Below are 6,177 nucleotides of genomic sequence, written 5' to 3' on the forward strand. Positions count from 1 at the left end.
ATATAGTGTTCTTTCTCCTAAAGCCAGGCTTCACAGTGCAGGAATGAAGAGGTGGAAATGGTACCGTCCATAATCACCTTTAGTGACTCACTAGCCAAATTTTCGCTTCCTGTTCCTACAACTGTATGCTCGACTGGTCTGGAAGTCTTGGTTTCAGAGGGGGTTAATCAGTCTGATAAGAAGCACAATGAGGGCTGGAGAGATGGCTTAGCGGTTAAGCACTTGCCTGTGAAGCCTAAGGAACCCGGCTCGAGGCTCGGTTCCCCAGGTCCCACGTTAGCCAGATGCACAAGGGGGCGCACGCGTCTGGAGTTCGTTTGCAGAGGCTGGAAGCCCTGGCGCGCCCATTCTCTCTCTCTCCCTCTATCTGTCTTTCTCTCTGTGTCTGTCGCTCTCAAATAAAAATTTAAAAAAAAAAAAAAAAGAAGAAGCACAATGAATATTCCATTGAACTGGAAACTAAGACTTCCCCCTGGTCACTTTGGGCTCCTAGTGTCCTTCAGTCAACGGGCCAGGAAGTTACAGTGTTAACAGGGGTGGTTGATCCAGACTGCTGGGGGGAAATTGGACTGCACCTCCACAATGGTAAGGAAGAGTATGCTGAGAGTGCAGGAGATCCTTTAGGGTTCCTTGTGATCCAGGGCAATGGGAAACTAAAAGCATTCAATCAATGCAGGGTGATAAATGGCCCAAACACTACAGGAGTGAAGGTGTGGCTCTGCTGAGGGGCTTGCTGAGGGGTGGAGGAAATACAGAATGCTAGTAGAAGAAGATAGTTACAAACACCAGCTAAGGCCATGTGGCCAGTTACAGAAATGAGCATTGCAGTTGCCATGAGTGTTTCTGCCCTAGTTATTAAAGTTCTTGTGTGTTTTTTTTCTTCTGTTTATTTTGTAACATAATACCAATTGAGATAATGTCAGTACTTACATGTTATTATTTTTTTGTTTTTGTTTTTGACATAGGGTCTCACTCTAGCCCAGGCTGACCTGGAATTCACTATATAGTCTCAGGGTGGCCTTGAACTCATGGCGATCCTCCTACCTCTGCCTCCCAAGTGCTGGGACTAAAGGCACATGCCACCATGCCCAGCCTTAAGTATTATTAAACCTATGTTACTATACTTAAAAGTATGGGATACTAGATACTAAGCATTCCTCAAGGGACTTTTCCAATGTATTGGAGTGGGGGAGAGAAAATACTGTGTTTCCAGTTGTACATGTAATTCTGACCTTGTTATTATCTTCATTTGGAAATTAAGCATGGCACATGGTGCTGTAGTTTGGTGTCAAGTCAACAAGAGGTGAATTTGTGACTCATAGACTGAGGATTGCAGGGTTCTCAGACTCTCCAGCCTGCCAGCAGCCACTGGCTGCCCAAGTTGGAACCTGTGAGCCAGTCTAACAAATCCCCTTTACAATGTATCATTCTGTCACTTCTGCGCCTCTAAAGAACCCTGACTCATACAGGCACCAAAATAAAGACTCCTCAGGTAGGAAGACATCTGCATAAAGACTCTTGTTACAGAGTAGATTAGAAAGGAGACTGGAACTAGCCTAAGTGCTTAACATAATTTAATGTACTAAATCAAACTACATTCATTTGATGACATATTGCTTGTTTGGGGTTTGTTTGTATGTTTGTTTGTTTGTTTTTTCGACATAAGGTCTCACTCTAGTCCAGGCTGACCTGGAATTCCCTATGTAGTATCAGGGTGACCTCGAACTCTAGGAAGATAATCCTCCCATCTCTGCCTCCCCAGTGCTGGGATTAAAAGCATGCACCACCATGCTCAGCTTCATTTGGTGATATACTGAGTAGCCATTTAAAAATTATAAAGATGGGCTGAAGAGATGGTCCGGTGGATACAGTGTTTGCTTGCCATTCCAGCTGGAGTTCCCGACTTCGATCCTCAGACCCCAGATAAAAAGCCTGAAGTTGGGCTGGAGAGGTGGCTTAGAGGTTAAGCACTTGCCTGTGAAGCCTGTGGACCCCAGTTTGAGGCTCAATTCCCCAGAACCCACGTTAGCCAGATGCACAAGGGGGTGCACACATCTAGAGTTCGTTTGCAGTGGCTGGTGGCCCTGGCGTGCCCATTCTCTTCCCCTCTTTCTCTCTGTCTGTCACTCTCAAATAAACAAACAAACAAAAAAATTTTTAAAGCCTGAAGCCATAGCACACTACTGTATTTCCAGCCTGGGCCCATACATACATACATACATACATACATACATACATACATACATATGTGAAATTTAACAAAGAAACCAGACCCAGATGATACTCTAAAACACAGTTTCTATTGTACAAGCTTTACCAGGGAGACAGCATGAACCTGTCTCCTCTCTATCTATGCAGCTGCACCCTGCTTGTGTGTTTTCTGGTTACTGCAGCCATAGACACAAACAGCCCTGAACAAGCAGTTTTCTGTTCTGCATTTGTATTTTCTTAACACTCACTAAGGAATTTTGTGTTTGTGTCCCCAAATCATGTAACATTAGAAATTTATAACCCACCAATAGCATAATGAATTCAAGATGATGTCAGACTGCCTGCCATACTGTCTATAAAACCCCTCAGCTGTCACAGCTCAGGACTCAGGCTTTGGAGTTATGCCCCTGAGCCCATGTCAACGTGAATCAATTTTCTGATTCTCTACTGTATCTCTGGTACCATCTCTGGGTGACCTTAGTTTCCTGCAACACACACACACACACACACACACACACACACACACACACAATTGCTTTAGCCTGTGGGCCTGAGAGAGAGGAAAAGGGAAGAAAGAGAAAGTTCTCATTTACAGAAACATGCTGGCTACATTCCTGCACTGTCCTTAATGATAGAATTAGAGTTGCCATTTTGTAATCCCCAGTGTAACACAAATGTAAGCAAACTCATCAGCAAAGGTTACACATTGTGTAAGTGGTTGTTGGAAGTGAGTAGCCAAAGGACTGAGTAGATCACCCCACAGTGAACAATCAGTGAGGTAAAATGGAGAGAGATCTGGTGGACTGCAGCTTAACTAACCGATCAAAAGAGAGAGAGAGGGAGAGAGGGAGGGAGGGAAGAAAGGGAGAGAAGAGAAGAGAGGCGATAGGAAGAGAGTGGGAGCTTGGAACACTGCTTCTCAATAGAATCCCAATTCCATAGTGAAATATGTTTAACTGCAAGAATTTGAATCTCAGAGGAACTTTGCTGTGGTGGACTCAACTGTTGTGTCCCTGGCTCCTATCCCTGGCCCCCTGCTTCTAGGGCCTCACACTCTTAGGGTGGGGAGATAAAGCAAAAATAATAAGTATATGGTGCACACTAGGTATTGTCATTTTACAATCATCTATCCTTTACACTTATGACATCCTCCCTCCTTCCCTTGTTGCCATCTCTGCCATTATTCAACTCACACTGACTTCCTGGCTAGGGATCTACCTCTTGCATGAAGTCTGTAGACTTGATTCATCTCATTTCTAGAACCTAACTTCATACCGTTTTTTTTTGAGACGGTCTCATATACTGGAACTCATTATGTAGCCAAGGCTGGCCTTAAACTCCTGATCCTCCTGAGTTCTAGGATTACAGACATATACCACCATTCTTAACTTTTTGTTTGTTGTTTTATTTTCTATGTTTGTTTTGTGAAACAGAGTCTCACTGTGTAGCCCAGGCTAACCTGAACTCTTGGGAATCCTCCTGTCTCAACTTTCCAAGTGCTGGAATTACAAACATCTGTCACCATGTCCATCTCATTTTATAGTTTTTGTTTGTTTTCAAGATGAAGTGTCATGTAACTCAAGCTGGTATCAAACTCCCTATGTAGCTGAGGATGACTTAGAACTCATGCTCCTGGTGCCTCTACCTCCCAAATGCTGGGATTACAAGTGCATATTATCATGCCTACCTCACTTAAAAATTTTGAGGGCTGGAGAGATGGCTTTGTGGTTAATGTGTTTGCCTGCAAAGCCAAAGGACCTAGGTTTGATTCCCCAGGACCCATGTAAGTCAGATGCACAAGGTGATGCATGTGTCTGGAGTTTGTTTGCAGCGGCTGAAGACCCTGGCAAGCTCATTTGTTCTCTATTTGCCTGTCTCTTTCTATCTCCTTCTTTCTCTCTCTCCATCTCTCAAATAAATAAATAAAAATAACATATTTTTTACAAATTTGGGGGGTTGGAGAGCTGGGTTAAGGCATTTGCCTGCAAAGCCAAAGGACCTTGTTTCGATTCCCCAGGATCCACGTAAGCCAAATGCACAAGGGGGCGCATGCGTCTGGAGTTCATTTGCAGTGGCTGGAGGCCCTGGTGTGCCCATTCTCTCTCTCCCTGCCTCTCTCTCTCTCTCTCTCTCTAATAAATAAAAAAAATTTAAAAACATTTTTTTAAATTTTTATTAGCATTTTCCATGATTATAAAAAAATCCCGTGTTGGGCTGGAGAGATGGCTTAGCGGTTAAGCGCTTGCCTGTGAAGCCTAAGGACCCCGGTTCGAGGCTCGGTTCCCCAGGTCCCACGTTAGCCAGATGCACAAGGGGGCGCACGCGTCTGGAGTTCGTTTGCAGAGGCTGGAAGCCCTGGCGCGCCCACTCTCTCTCTCTCTCTCTCCCTCTATCTGTCTTTCTCTCTGTGTCTGTCGCTCTCAAATAAATAAATAAATAAAAATTATAAAAAAAAAAATCCCGTGTTAATTCCCTCCCCCCCCACACACACTTTCTCCTTTGAAATTCCATTCTCCATCATCTTACCTCCCCTTAACAATCATTGTATTTACATATATACAATAAAACATTTTTTTGAAAGCCCGTTCAGACAGTCCTGGTGCTGCACACCTGTAATCCCAGTACTCAGGGAGCAGAGACAGAAAGAAAGATTGCCATGTTTTCACAACCAGGCAGAGATACCTAGCAAGACTGTCTCAAAAACAAACAAAAAAGCTAACTCATGCATTAGATCACTTAATCTTCACACAAGGGCTATCATTACCCTTCCCACAATAGGATCAGGGGCATTGTCTTGGCTGCAGCTGGCTAGAGCCCACAGTATGGATTCCTGGCTGATGACTTTTCTTCCCATTCACATTTAGTGATAGTGAAAGCCCTCACATACAGATTAACTAGATCCTTCTTTGGGGGTGTGTATCATAGCTTTTGTCCACCTTGGAGAATTAGTTAGTATTTTAAGATACACATTTTTAAGCCGGGCGTGGTGGCGCATGCCTTTGATCCCAGCACTCGGGAGGCAGAGGTAGGAGGATCGCCGTGAGTTCGAGGCCACCCTGAGACTCCACAGTGAATTCCAGGTCAGCCTGGGCCACAGTGTCCAGTGCCTTCTACAGCCATACTAGTCAATGTGCAGTTGGGGGTCAATAGTACTTGTATCATCTATCAGAACTAGGAGGTCTGGGACTGCACCCCAACCGGGTCTGCAGAGATTATAACCTGCAATTTAACAGGCCACTGTCCCCACCTCCCACAGGAGCTTTGTATCCACATTACAGTTGGAGAAGTACTATCCGAATCCAATGCATAAAACACTAGCATTTGCACGTGATAGGAATTTAATGGACGTTTTAAAATTATTTATTTACTTATTTCTTTATTTGGAAGAGAGAGAGAGAGAATGGGTGTGTCAGGGTCTCTAGCTACTGAAAATGAACTCCAGATGCATACACCACCTTGTACATCTGGCTTATGTGGGTACTGGGGAATCGAACCTGGGTCCTTAGGCTTTGCAGGCAAGTGACTTAATTGCTAAGCCATCTTTCCAGCCCCTAATAAACATTTTGAAACTGGGAATCTCGGAAATCCTAGGAGATTTGCTGCCTTCCTATCACATATTTCTCCACCAGCTTTGAACTCCCACTTCATTGGGGCCCCATGTGATTCTGCTGTGGCAAAAGACAGCTATGAAAGCCAGGCATGGTGGTGCACACCTATAATCTAAGCATTTCTAGGGTGTGACAGAGGATCACTGGTTTGGGGCCAGTCTGAGCTCCATAGGGAGTTCCTAGCCAGTCAAGGCTATAAGGTGAGACCCTGTAGTAAATACAACAAAAAGTAGTGGATGGATATACATATACACACACATACACATACACATACACATACACATACACATACACATACACATACACATACATCCACACATGGCTGGAGAGGTGACTTAGTGGTCAAGGCACTTGCCTA

Source organism: Jaculus jaculus, chromosome 8 (genome assembly GCF_020740685.1).
Source record: "Jaculus jaculus isolate mJacJac1 chromosome 8, mJacJac1.mat.Y.cur, whole genome shotgun sequence".
Taxonomy (NCBI): domain Eukaryota; kingdom Metazoa; phylum Chordata; class Mammalia; order Rodentia; family Dipodidae; genus Jaculus; species Jaculus jaculus.